General features: G+C 35.1%; 1 protein-coding gene across 1 annotated transcript in view; it reads left to right on the top strand.

The window, feature by feature from the left end:
- Positions 1-14,351, top strand: part of BRWD3 (bromodomain and WD repeat domain containing 3) — a 235,604-nt gene that overhangs the window by 21,287 nt on the left and 199,966 nt on the right. The window lies entirely within an intron of this gene.

Consider the following 14,351-nt stretch of genomic DNA (forward strand, 5'->3'; position numbering starts at 1 on the left):
AGGACTTGATACATGCAAATCGTGTGATTTGTCATTGTGCCACATCCCTAGCCTTTTGGTCCAAATTTTGATTTTGTTTTGGAGCTAAACGCAACAGTGCTTAGAGAGCAACTCCTGGCTCAGTGCTTGTGGTAACTCAGGGGACCATGAAATGAAGCTTGAACTCAAGAATCCTGCATGCAAAGCATGTAATCCAGCTCTTTAAATTGTCTGCCTGATGTGGGCCAGATTTTTAAAACAGTATTTCTTTTTCTCCTATTTTTCTTATTTTTAGTGAAGGAAAATAGTTTTATTTAAAGACATTTACTTAGAGAAATGTGAGGAGAGAGAATGTGGACTTCTCAGAAGGGAAAAAGGCAAAAGCATTATATTTTGGTTTGTTGAGGCACCCCCAGTGCTCAGGGCTTCCTACTGGATCTGTATTCAGGATTTACTCCTGGAGAGGGTTGGGGAACCATATGAGGTGCTTGAAATTGAGTGCAGGTTGGCCACATGCAAGGCAAGTGCCCTACCTTCTGTACTGTCACTCCAGCCCCAGCAGTATTTCTCAAAGAAAGTATAATTATGATTTTGTAGAAGGGAACCTTTTTCTCTTTATTTTTTGAATCTTAGCACCTTGCATTCCTTTTTAAAATAATGCTACAGATATTTTGTTTTTACCATATGGACATCTGTTTACGTATCTATGTACTAAGCTTCTTAAAGAAGGAAATGTATACATATAGCCCCTGGAAGAAAACAAAAGTTTATTCTGTTTGTATCTTCCCATAAAACTTCTAATGTATAAATGCTGTATGTATTTCTTTATAAAAACAAAGAAAATCATTCCTACTTCTAGTTTACTGAAATTCTCACTTCTATTTAAATTATTCTTGGAAAATCTTACTATACTATTACAATGAATTAGTAGTAGTTTGATTCCTGAGACCTAACTACAAAAATCTATAATACAGTTAACTAATACAAAGTACTTATAAAGCCAAGCACTTAATAGCTGTTACTCTGCTTTCTTATTTTCTTATTCTTTAAGATATTTAAGATATATAAGTTACTTAGTTAAATTTGATATAATTTGATAATAATGCTCTTCATAGTATAATATCTTGCATACCATTGTGTTGGGTCTAATCAGACATGAGTCTTCCAACACTTTTTTTTATTTTTAGATATTTTCTTTGTCCTCTAGAATTTTCCAGTGTTCAGTTTTTCCCTCAAAACCAATATTTATTATTATTTTATTAAAGTGAATTGAGACAACTATTATTAATATTTCATAGTTAATATATATTACATATATAATGTAATACATATATTATATATATTCAAGGGGCTGTAGACATAATACAGAGGATAGGGCACTTGCCTTTTTTATGTCTGACCTACATTCTATCCCTGACACCCCTGAGCGTCTCTAGGAGTGATACTTGAATGTGGAACCATGAGTAAGCCCTGAGCAATGCTAGGTCTAGTCCAGAAAACAGTGAAGTGTTACATATTCAACTTTATTGTCAACATTATTTGTAATGCTTTAAGCTTTATTCAGTGGTCATAGGGAAAGCACTAAAGAGTAGTCTTTGTAATGTTAGATTTTGAATCTTTATTTTTTTTCTGGTTACTTTTTTATTTAGCTAAGCATATTCATTCAGACTTCTGGTTTTGTAGGATAATTTCGTTAGTCTGACCTGGATCACTTTGTTGTTCTTATTCCTTAGGATTTTTGGTGTCCCTGTTATTGTTGCTTTTAGATTCTTTTCATTTGCTTGTTTGATTTAGATTTTTGTCACATCTGGACTTGCTTAGGGCTTACTCCTAGCTCTGTGCTGAAGGATCATTCCTGGCAGAGCTAAGGGGATCATATTGTGGTATGGGAGACAGGTATCATGTAAAAAAAGCACCTTACCTGCTGTTCTGTTTCTCTGGCCCCACTTTCACTTTCAGGTCTGCCATGTTATTTGGAATGAAGCTATTTGAATAAAGATAATTTAGTCATGACACATTCTCATGTAGTATATACTAATTAAAATAGCTTATTTTTAATTTTAGTTTTGATTCATTTGGAAACTGAAAAAAATTCAGAGGAGTTGACTAGAGTGAATACAACATATCATTTTAAAATTTGTGTTTTGAGATATTTTTCTCATAGTAGATATTTTTCTCATAGATATTTTTCTCATATTTTTCTCTATACAATGTTTAAAATCAGTTTTATAGTTTCCCAGATTAAATAAACGTAATGAAGGTAAATATGGTAAATTTTATCAGTGAAATCATAGAGATAGAAAGAACTTAAGCAAAAATCTTGAAAATAATTTTTTTGGGGGGCTGAGTGTTAGTATAGTAGGCAGGGTGTTTGCACTGCACATAGCAAACCGACCCGAGTTCAATCCCACCATACTATATGGTTCTCCCAAGTAACACCAGAACTAATTCCTGAGTTCCGAGCCAGGAGTTACTCCTGCAGATCACTGGGTGTGGCCCCCCATTATTTTATTAAATAAATATGGGAAGCACTGAGTTGAAAATATGGGGACTAGAAGAATATTTTCTCAAGCAATGAATATTGCTCCAAGCTTTCAAATGCTATAATGCATTGTAGACCACCTTATGGAGAACAATTCATAACCAACTTGATTACAGAAACATTTTTCTGAGAATATTTATAACAACTATACACTTTTCTGAATAAGGGATTTGGAAAACTATATGGTAAAACTCCTATTTACAACAGAAAAATTCAAATCCCAGAGATATTTCTGATTTTCTTTAAGATAAACAGTAGCAATCTATTTCTAAACTGTGCCACATGTCAATAAGTCTATGCTTAGAGAGCCCCAAAGGTAGAGAATTAGACACATTCTTCTATTTTTTAAAATTATATCATGAAACAAAATCCCCTTATTAAGTGTACAATTCAGTGAGTTTTGAAAAATGTATACATTTGTGTAATCACAAGCATAATATATTGAATACTGCTACTATGCCTAATATTTTCTTCTTGTCCACTTACAGTCATTCCCCTATTCTTTTACGAATTTCAGGATAAAAATAATCTTTCTGTTACTGTACTGTTGCATGCAGATTAATCACTGAAGTTACAGTGTAGTCTATTGTGTATAGTTTATTGTGTTTATCTGATTTTACTTAGATCATTTCTTATTTATTTGTGTCATTTTATCTCTTAGTATTTCATTCCTTTTTAATGTTAAATAGTATTAAATTATGTGGATATATGCAACATTCTCTCTATTCATCCAAGTAATTTGACATTTGGGTTGTTCCAGATATTAAGTATCATAAAGAAGCTCTTTATATTCTTGTTATAACTCTAGATAAATCCCTGTTTTCTTTTCACATTGGTTAAACATCTACATCATTGCCTTGTTGGGATTATATGATTAAATGAAAGTGTAATTTTATAACTAAGTGTGAAACTATTTAAAGTGATTGACTCACTTCACATTTCTATCAGCACTGTATATGATTTCCAGTTGGTTCACATATATACTGGCTTCAGTACTGTCAGTTTTTCATTCTTTTATGTACATATTTGTCACCTTAGTATTTTCATTTCTGAGCTACCTATTTGTGCTTTTATTTCTATAAAAATTTCTCTTGAATTTTGAAAGTTATTTATGTATTTTGGATACAATTTAAAAAAAATATATTCTCCCAGTCTGCAGGTTGTCTTTTAGTCTTCTTAACAGTTTTTCAAAGAAGAGAGCATTTAATAAAGAACAGTAGATCTGTTTGTTGGAGTTTGTGCTTATTTAGTCATATCTGAAAAATTTTTGCCTGTAAGGAGGTAACAAAGCTTTTCCATGTATCTTCTTCGAGAAGCTTTATAATTTTTGACTTTATATTAAGATATTTGATCCATTTGTGTTATATTTTATACAATGGTCAGGGTCACGGTCCTCCCGTTGTTCATCAATTTGCTCGAGTGGGCCCAGTAACATTGTGAGACTTGTTACTGTGTTTGGCATATCAAATATATCATAGGTAGCTTGCCAGGCTTTGCCATGTGGGCGAGATACTCTCGGTAGTTTGCCGGGCTCTCCGAGAGGGGCAGAGGAATTGAACTAGGGTTGGCCATGTTGGCTGCGTGCGAGGCAAACACCCTAACCGCTGTGCTATTGCTCCAGCCCATTTTATACAAACAATGAAATATTAAGTTAACTTCTTTTTTGTGAATGGATATCTATGTCCATATTGTTTATATCAATTTTGAAAAGTCTATCTTTTCCCCAATGCTTTATATTTATTGGTAAAGTGATTTAAAAAATAAGAATTGTGCTAGAGTAATATCACAGTAGGTAGGACACTTGCCCTGCATGTGGCTTATCTAAGTTCTAACCCTGGTATCCAGTATGGTCCCCTGAGCACTGCCAGGAATAATTCCTGAGTGCAGAGCCAGAGAGAGGGAACACCTGAGCATCATTGGGTGTGTTCCAAAACCAAACAAAATCAGAATTAAGGAAATAATGAAGATTTAAAACCTAATAAAAGTCAAAACTATTGATTACCACCAGTATAGCCTTGGAAATATTAAAGGGATTCTTATAAGATGAAAGACAATCTCACCTAGAAGTAGTAAGACACTAAATTTAAATGTGTAAGTAGAGAAGAACAAAAATGTGGACCACTAAAATGATGTAAGATAAAACTATTCATTAGCATGGTGCTTCACATATAAGCTCACAATAACCCTGAAACAAAATTTATGGAGAAAAAAAAACAAAAGAAATTTGAAGAGAACTCAAAACAAGAGAATTAAATGTGTGAAAAAAATAATAAAGCATCTAATATAGCAAGTATTATTGCGTCAAATACTTAATATTTTCATGATTTCCTTAGATGTAATGATCTATTTTCAACACAGGCATAAAATGGTTCAAGGTATCAAAAATCAAAATCCAACTTTTTGCTGTCTACAAGAAAATCTGCTTTCATGACAGAATCTCAGTGTTAAACATTGCAAGACAATTTTATAAGCAAATGGTGACCTGATAAAAGCAGACACAGGGATGGGAGGGGTAGAAAAAGGCAATATTTATTATAATATATAATATAATATAATATAATATAGTGTAATATAGCACTGTAGCACTGTCCTCCCGTTGTTCATCGATTTGCTCGAGCGAGTCCAGTAACGTCTCCATTTTGAGACTTGTTGTTATTGTGTTTGGCATATTGAATAGTCACGGGTAGCTTGCTAGGCTTTGCCATGCGGTCGAGATACTCTTGCTAGCTTGTCGGGCTCTCTGAGAGGGGCGGAAGAATCTAACCCAGCTCGGCCCGGCCCCGTACAAGGCAAACGCCCTACTGCTGTGCTATCACTCCAGCCCATAATGTAATAAAATATAATGCAACTTATATCAGACATAATCCCTGCTCATAAAAAGGTAATGAGATAAACATGTTTTACTTACATTTTATTATTTATTTTTTCAGATTATTCAATATGATTATAATAGTATTACAATTTATAACATTGAATACAAAGTTAGTGTATCCCACCACCACCAGAGTACCAATAATCCTCAACCACTTTCCTTATATCATTTCTGAGGTTTTATTGGAAGTCAGTTATTTTTTAATGATTGTATAATAGGAAGATAATACACTTTAATGTATATAATATCAAATTAAGGTATACCAAAATGACTTAACATTAACATAGATTACATAAATAATAGAAATATTTGGGGGCTGGAATAATAGTATAATGGGGAGGGCTCTTGGCCTTGAATGCAGCCAACCCGGGTTCAATTGTCAGCACCTAAGATGGCCCCCCTGAGCACAGATCCAGGAGTAAACTCTGAGCACTGCTGGTTATGGACCCCCTAATCCCCCATTTGTAGAACATAACACAGTGCATATAACTATATATAATATAAGAAATTTTTAGTATTACATTACTTAAGGCTGGAGTGATAGCACAGCGGGTAGGGCGTTAGCCTTACAAGCGGCCAACATGGCCGACCCGAGTTCGATTCCTCCGCCCCTCTCAGAGAACCCGGCAAGCTACTGAGAGTATTCGATATGCCAAACACAGTAACAACAAAGTCTCCAATGGAGACGTTACTGGGCCCGCTCGAGCAAATCGACGATCAACGGGAGGGCCTTTACCTTTTTACCTTTACATTACTTAAAACCATGGTCAGGCAGACTAACAGATTATAAAGAAACAGTAGCCTTAAGAGACAAAATAAATGAGTTAGTATACAAGTACATATTTATACCAAAATAGTTGAACTTACAGATTTAGCTTGTATATGAATATTTTCAAGGATAGTCTCTATGCAGGGCCACAAAACAATTATCAGTGAACATAAAATATTCAAAATCATACCAAATATTTGATTCTGATTGCAGTGCATAAAATTAATTATGCATTGCATAATTACAGAAAGGAGTTACAGAAAGGAATCTGGACAAACCTCTATAATGTGTTGAGACTGAACAATATTCTTATCTTTTTTTTGGGTCAAAGAGAAAATTAAAAAGAAACGAAAAGTACCTAAAGGCAAATTAAAATTAACTTATCAGAAAAGTTGATAGAGTTACAGAGCTCTCTATAAGAAGAGAGAAAAATCCTGAGCCATTTTGGCTTATCTCTAAAACAAAGTCAGATATTAGGAAGAGGTAAATAACAAAAATCAGAACAGTTTCTATTTACTATAGAAACCCTGGAAATGCAAAAGATCAGTGAAACTATGCTTTGTTTTTGTTGTTGTTCTTTGTTTGTTTTGGACTACATCTACAGTCCTCAGGATTTATTCCTGGCTCTGCTCAGGGATCACTCATGGTGATATTTAGGGGATGATATTTGATGCTGGGGATTTGAACTGGGTTAACTGTGAACAAGACAAACATCTTACATTATGTACTATCTCTCTCGTCCATAATTTGCTTTTATTTGTTTTTGTTTGTTTGTTTGTTGCTTTTTGGGAAATACTCAGTCATACACAGTGGGTTACCCCTGGCTCTGCACTCAGGAATTACTCCTGGTGATGCTCAGGGGGACCGTATGGAATGGTGGGAATCGAACCCAGGTTGACCGCGTGCAAGGCAAATGCCCTACCTGCTATGCTGTTGCTCCAGCCCCCAATAATTTGCTTTTAAAAAAGACAAAATAAACTTTTAAGTAGGCGTTAAAGGAGAAAATTCATAAAGTTGAAAATGAGAAATTATTATGCACACCACATAAATGCGAAATAGTAAAAGAAATGAGTATGAATCACCATAGCCAATAAATTTGACAATCTAGAAGAAATGTATACAGTTTTAGATAAACATAGCCCAATTAGACTGAAACAAGAAGAAACAAAACTAAAAGGCATGGATCACAAGTATAGAAATTGAAGCAGAAATAAAAAAAATATTGCAAGAATATTGCAAGCCCAGAGCCAGATAAATTACCTTTGAATTTTACAAAACCTTCAAAGAAGATTATGAGCTGATAATCTTTAAACTTCTCTACAAAAATTGAAGGAAGAAATGCTTCTATATACATTTTTCTGAGACCAGTATAACCCTGACACCAAAAACCAGAAAATATCACAAAAAAAATGATACCAATATCTCTGATGAATATAGATATAAAAAAAATCTCACCAGAATACTAGCTAATCTAATTCAATAGTACATTGAAAAGATTATAATTTAGTGGGGCTTTTTTCAGATATATATGGATAATTCTACAATGATAATTAATGGATATATTCTATCAGTAAAAGGAAAGATAAAAGTCATGATATAATTAGATGCTGAGAAAAGATTTGACAAGATTTTATATCCATTTCTGATAAAAATTCTCAATAAAATGGGAAGAGATGAAACATCTTAATATAATGAAGATGATATATTATAAACCCATAGAGAATCTGAAAGCTTTTTCTTTAAGTCACAAAGCAGACAATGTTGTCTACACTTATTGCTTCTGTTTAAATTAATATTAGAGATCCTTACGAGAGTAATTATAAGTAACAAGAAATCAGAGAAATCCAGATTGGAGAATAAGCAATAAGCTATCATTATTTGCTTTTGGCATAATATATATATGTACTTATATGTATATATATTAAAAACCAAAGACTCTACCAAAATTGTACTGGAAATAATGAGTAGGGCTGAATGGCTTGTTACAAAAATCATGTATAAAAATTCTGTTGCGTTCCTAGATGCAGATATTGGAAGAAAAAGAATTAAGGAACAAAGTGAAGTTTATAATTGAATGCAGAAGAACTAAATATTTACAAATTAATTTAATGAAGGAGGTAAAAGACCTATATAATGAAAACTACATAACACTATTAAAAGACATTGGATAATGCAGAGATGGACATTTTATGTACATGGATAAGAAAAATGAATATTTTTCAAATGTTCATTTTATCAAGAGTGGTATAGTATTATTGTGATCCCACTTAACATTCCAATGATTTTTAAAAAATATTTATACAGCATGATTTGTAAAGTTTTTCGTAATAGGGTTGTTTCAGGTGTATAGTGTTTGAACGCCAATCCCACCACCAGTGTCCTTCTCCCTCCACCAGTGTCACCTGATTCTCTTCCTTCCCCCAGCCTGCCTCCTTATCAAGCATATAACAGATTTATTTCATATTACTTGCTCCAAAAACTTAAAGGAATGGCAAATGGAATTATCAGAAAATAATAGTAAATAAAGGGAAAAAATAAGAAGTCAATTTGTGATTATTGATTGCTAAGTGATTTTAACCAATATAAATAAGATGTTAATTCATTATTAAAATACATAAAACCCCTTAGCAAGCTAGCGGTAAACATAACTTCCTTACTCTAGTAAGTGGCAACCATATGTACTATTATTGAGTGTTATGTTCAATGCCATGTACTGTGTGGGGGAAGTTTGTCCTGCCTGTTCGAGAAAATCTAATAATGCTTCTTGCAAAACCGAATTCTTGCAAAGCTATGAATTCCTTAGGCTGTTGCCTGTTCATGAAGTTCTATATCATTCCCTCAAATCTGAATGAGAGTGTAGCTGGATAGAGTATTTTTGGTGAGGTATTCATTTCATTGAGATTTTGTTTTATATATCTTCATATTCATCTGACTTGCAGAGTTTCATAATAGTGATTTGCTATACATCTCGCTGGCTTTCCTTTGTATTTCAGTTCTTTCTGATCTTGATCCTTTCAGTATTCTATCTCTATCTTTGAATTTGTCATTTTAAGTTTTCCTAGTTAACTCTAGTTTTTGCTGGGACTTTGGGGTCTCTTGGATCGATTGTTTTTATTCTTCCACTGTGGGAAATTCTTATTGATGATGTTTTAACTGTTTCTTCACATTTGCCTTTCTGTACTTTGGGGACTCTGATGATCTTTTAAACTCATCCCATAGTTCTTTAGTATGCTGTTCATTTATTTTCAGACTACTTTCTACATTCTGCTGTTTTCCAGCAGTCTCCTTCTGATCTTGGAATTCCTTGATATTTTGTTCAGCTTCTATTATTCAGAGCTTTTATGAACTTTTACATATGATCTTCCATATTCTTCATGTCTTACTGTAGTATTTTTTTCATTTTGATGTTGTTACTTGCTTGTGCTTGCTGACTATCTGTGCTGTCAATTTTTTTTAACTCGTTGAACATCATCATCATAGTGTTACTAATAACATTGTCTGAGAATTTATTGATACTGTGTATGTCTTCAGTAATGTTGTTTTTACTTACTGAGCTTGGTGGTTTCTATGTGGTTTTCTATTGTTTTTCTAGTGTTCTTGCTGTGTTGGGGTGAGTGTTTGAATTCGATCCTGTGGAAGATGCTGAGAGGAATTGAGTTGAGGGTTGCTCTTTTTCTTTTCTGTCCATCTTTCACCAAATGACAGAAAGAATAACTGTGAGCAGTGTGTAATTTGTTGAGGTTGAGTAGATCTGGAGCTTTGGTGTTGGCATTTATATGGAACAAGTGGAGGCTTCTGGGAGTTAGTCGGAAGGGAGCTAATTCTGTTCTAGATTAGGCTCAGTGACGTGAGCCGAGTCAGGCACACCTGGGATGTAGTCAGGAGTAGTCAGAAAGGAGCTATGGTGCGGTTCTGTTTATCTACAATGATATTTTAAGGCAAGAAACACAAAATACTAGGTTTAAGTAGAATCATAAAAGACCTTGAATAGCTAAACCACTCCTAAGGGAAGAAAAGAAAAATGCAGACATAATGTTACCTGGCTTCAAACTATATTATAAAGCAATTGTAGTTGAATTTTTATAGTAAGGGAATAAAAATAGATATAGACATTAATGGAATAAAATTGAAAGCCCAGATAACCCCATATCACATTTAGTGAGTGACAAGAGAGCCATTACCGTAAAATGGAGAAAGGAAAGTTTCTTCAACAAATGGTCTTTGGAAACATGAAAAGTCAAATACAAAAGAATGAAAATGGATTACTCTCTAATCCACATACAGAAATAAATTGAAAATAGAGTAAAGACCTTTATACAGGACCACAAACCATATAGTACATTGAAGATGACATAATGGAAACTTTTCATAACATCAACTTTAGAGAGGTCCTGGGTACTCAACTTTAACTGCAAGGGAAATGAAAGCAAAGATTAACATTTAGAGCTACATTTAGTTGAAAGGATTTTTACAGCAAAAGAAAATATAAACAGCACAAAAATAGTGAATATATAAAGATATTTGCTTATCATGTATTCAGTGAGGCTTTAAAATGCAATGTTAAACTCAAAATAAGAAAAAATCCCCACAAATATAATCATCAGAGAGGCCTAAGAGATAGTACAGTTGGTAAGGTGCTTGCCTTGTATGCAACTCACCTGTGTTTGATCCCTGTCACCACATATGGTTCCCCAAGGAACACAAGGAATTATCCTTGAGCACAGAGGCAGGCATAAGCCCTGATCACTACCCTCCAGCCCCAACAGAAACCAGCAGAATATTTGGGTAGTTCTCCAGAAAGGATAAAAGGACAAAGAGGTGACCCATGGACATATAAAAAGAGGCTTATCCTCACTTTTTATTAGAGACTACAAATATAATTACAACCTCACAGCTCTGAGAATGATTTCTCTCAAAAGAATAAGTATTGATAAGAGTGTGGAGAAGAATCCTTACATATTCTTTGTGGAAATAAAAATTGTTGAAACCATTTTGGCAAATAGCATGGAGCTTCCTCAACAAGCTCAAAATAGACCTGCCATATTATCTAACAATTCCACTTTTATGTATCTGTCAAAAAATAAAAAAAAAACACAGAAAGTTAAATCTGTATGTTCATTACACCATATTTTTGTTATCTGTGATATTGAAAACAACTGAAGTGCTCATTTATGATTAGGAGAATAAAAGTGATATAGATACAAAATACAATATTAGTTAGCTCTACAAAATATGAAATTTTGTCATTTGCCTTATAGTTTGCAGCAAAATGGAAGGAACTCAAGGTGAAAGAAACTCAGAATGCAAAGCGAAATAATCTAAGGACAAAAGAATTTTTGTATTATTTTACCCATGTGTGTGGCTGGAGCGACACCACAGCGATAGGGTGTTTGCCTTGCGTGCAGCCAGCCCGGCCGAGCTGGGTTCGATTCCTCCACCCCTCTCGGAGAGCCCAGCAAGCTACCGAGAGTATCTCGCCTGCATGGCAAAGCCTGGCAAGCTACCCGAGACGTATTCAATATGCCAAACACAGTAACAACAAGTCCCAAAATGGAGATGTTACTAGGTCCATTCAAGCAAATTGATGAACAACGGGAGGACAGTGTTTGTTTTGTTTGTACCCATGTGTGCAATATAAGATAAAATTGATTAATAGATAAAATGGTGTTACATTGAGTCTATTTATATATGGGGGAATTAATATCTTAATAACATTGAGCTTTTCTTTTATTGTTGCAGTGATTCGGGGTTGTTCGCCTGGCTGTAGTGCTTGAAGTGATATAGCTTGGAGTAGCACATTTTTTTTAAAATTTTTTTTCCCTTTATTTTATTTTTTTTTTAAAGTTGTAGATTTACAATTTTTTTGTGCTTTGGTTTCAATTATACAATGATCAGATACCCATCCCTCCACCAGTGCCCATTTTCCACCACCATGGATAATATCCCTCCCACCCCCATCCCCCCATCCCCCCTGTCTCTGTGGCAGGGCAATCCCCTGTGTTCTCTCTCTCCTTTTGGGTGTTGTGGTCTGCAAAAGAGGCATTGAGTGGCAAACATGTTCAGTCCATAGTCTACTTTCGACATGCATCTCCCCTCCTGGGAGGATCCTCCAAACATCCTTTATTTGGTGCTCCCTTCTCTATCTGAACTGCCCTTTCCTCTAGGATACCCGGCTGGCCTCCAAGTTATGGAGTAATCCTCCTGGTGCTGATCTCAGCTATTCTTGGGTATTAATCTCATACTTTGTTACTTTATATCCCCCAGATGAATGCAATCTTTCTATGTCTATCCCTCTCTTTCTGACTCATTTCGCTTAGCATGATACTTTCCATATTGTACCACTTGTATGTAAATTTCATGACTTCATCTTTTCTAAGAGCTACATAGTACTCCATTACTCCATTGTGTAGATGTACCAAAGTTTCTTTAACCAGTCATCTGTTCTTGGGCATTCAGGTTTCTTCCAGTTTCTGGCTATTGTAAAGAGTGCTGCAATGAACAAACAAGTGCAGATGTCACTTCGACTATACATTTTTGCCTCTCTGGGATATATTCCCAGGAGTGGTATTGCTGGGTCAAATGGGAGCTCAATTTCTAATTTTTTGAGAATCGTCCATACTGTTTTCCAGAAGGGCTGAACCAGTGGACATTCCCACCAACAGTGAAGGAGTGTCCCTTTCTCGCCACATCCACGCCAGCATCGGTTGCTTTTGTTCTTTTGAATGTGGGCCAGTCTCTGAGGTGTGAGATGGTATCTCATTGTGGTTTTGATCTGCATCTCCCTGATGATTAATGATGTAGAGCATTTTCTCATGTGCTTTTTTGCCATTCGGATTTCTTCTTTGAGAAAGTTTCTGTTCATTTCATTGCCCCATTTTTGGATGGGGTTGGATGTTTTCTTCTTGTGGCGTTTAACCAGTATTTTGTATATCCCGGATATCAACCCCTTGTCAGATGTGTATTCGGTGAATATTCTTTCCCATTCTGTAGACTGTCTTTGTATTTTGGTCACTGTTTCTTTGGAGGTGCAGAAGCTTCTTAGTTTAAGATAGTCCCATTTATCTATCTCTGTTTTCACTTGCTTGGCCAGTGGCGTGGCATCTTTGAAGATACCATTAGCTTCAATGTCATGGAGGGTTTTGCCAACTTTATCTTCAATGTACCTTATGGTTTCTGGTCTGATGTTGAGGTCTTTAATCCATTTTGATCTTACTTTTGTACATGGTGTTAGGCAGAGTTCTGAGCCTATTTTTTTGCATGTAGCCGTCCAGTGATGCCAACACAATTTATTAAAGAGGCTTTCCTTACTCCACTTCACATTACTTGCACCTTTATCAAAGATTAGATGACCATATGATTGAGGAGAGATGTCAGTGTATTCAACCCTGTTCCATTGGTCTGCAGTTTTGCCTTTGTTCCAGTACCATGCTGTTTTAATTATTACTGCTTTGTAGTACAGTTTGAAGTTCGGGAGGTTGATTCCTCCAATTTTCTTTTTCCCAAGAATTGCTTTAGCTATTCGTGGGGGCTTATTGTTCCATATAAATGTCAGGAGTGTTTGCTCCATTTCTTTGAAGAATGTCATGGGTATCCTTATAGGGATTGCATTGAATTTATACAATGCTTTCGGTAGTATTGCCATTTTGACAATGTTAAGTCTCCCGACCCATGAGCAGGGGATATCTTTCCATTTCCTCATGTCCTCTTTTATTTCCTGAAGTAGCGTTTTGTAGTTTTCTTTGTACAGATCCTTTACTTCCTTAGTTAAGCTGATTCCTAGGTACTTGATTTTCTGGGGCACAATTGTGAATGGGATTGTTTTTTTCATGTTGCTTTCTTCTCTCTCACTGTTTGCGTATAGGAAAGCCATGGACTTTTGGTTATTGATTTTATAACCTGCAACTTTACTATACGATTCTATTGTTTCTAGGAGTTTGTTGGTGGAAGTTATTGGGTTCTCTAAGTAGAGTATCATATCATCTGCGAATAGTGAGAGCTTGATTTCTTCCTTTCCTACCTGAATGCCCTTAATATCTTTTTCCTGCCTAATCGCTATTGCAAGTACTTCCAGTACTATATTAAACAGCAGTGGAGAGAGTGGGCATCCCTGTCTCGTCCCTGATCTTAGAGGGAAGGCTCTCAGTTTTTCCCCATTGAGGATGATGCTTGCTGTAGGCTTGTGGTAGATG

The sequence above is a fragment of the Sorex fumeus genome, unplaced genomic scaffold, assembly GCF_029834395.1.
Source record: "Sorex fumeus unplaced genomic scaffold, SorFum_2.1 ptg000050l, whole genome shotgun sequence".
NCBI lineage: Eukaryota > Metazoa > Chordata > Mammalia > Eulipotyphla > Soricidae > Sorex > Sorex fumeus.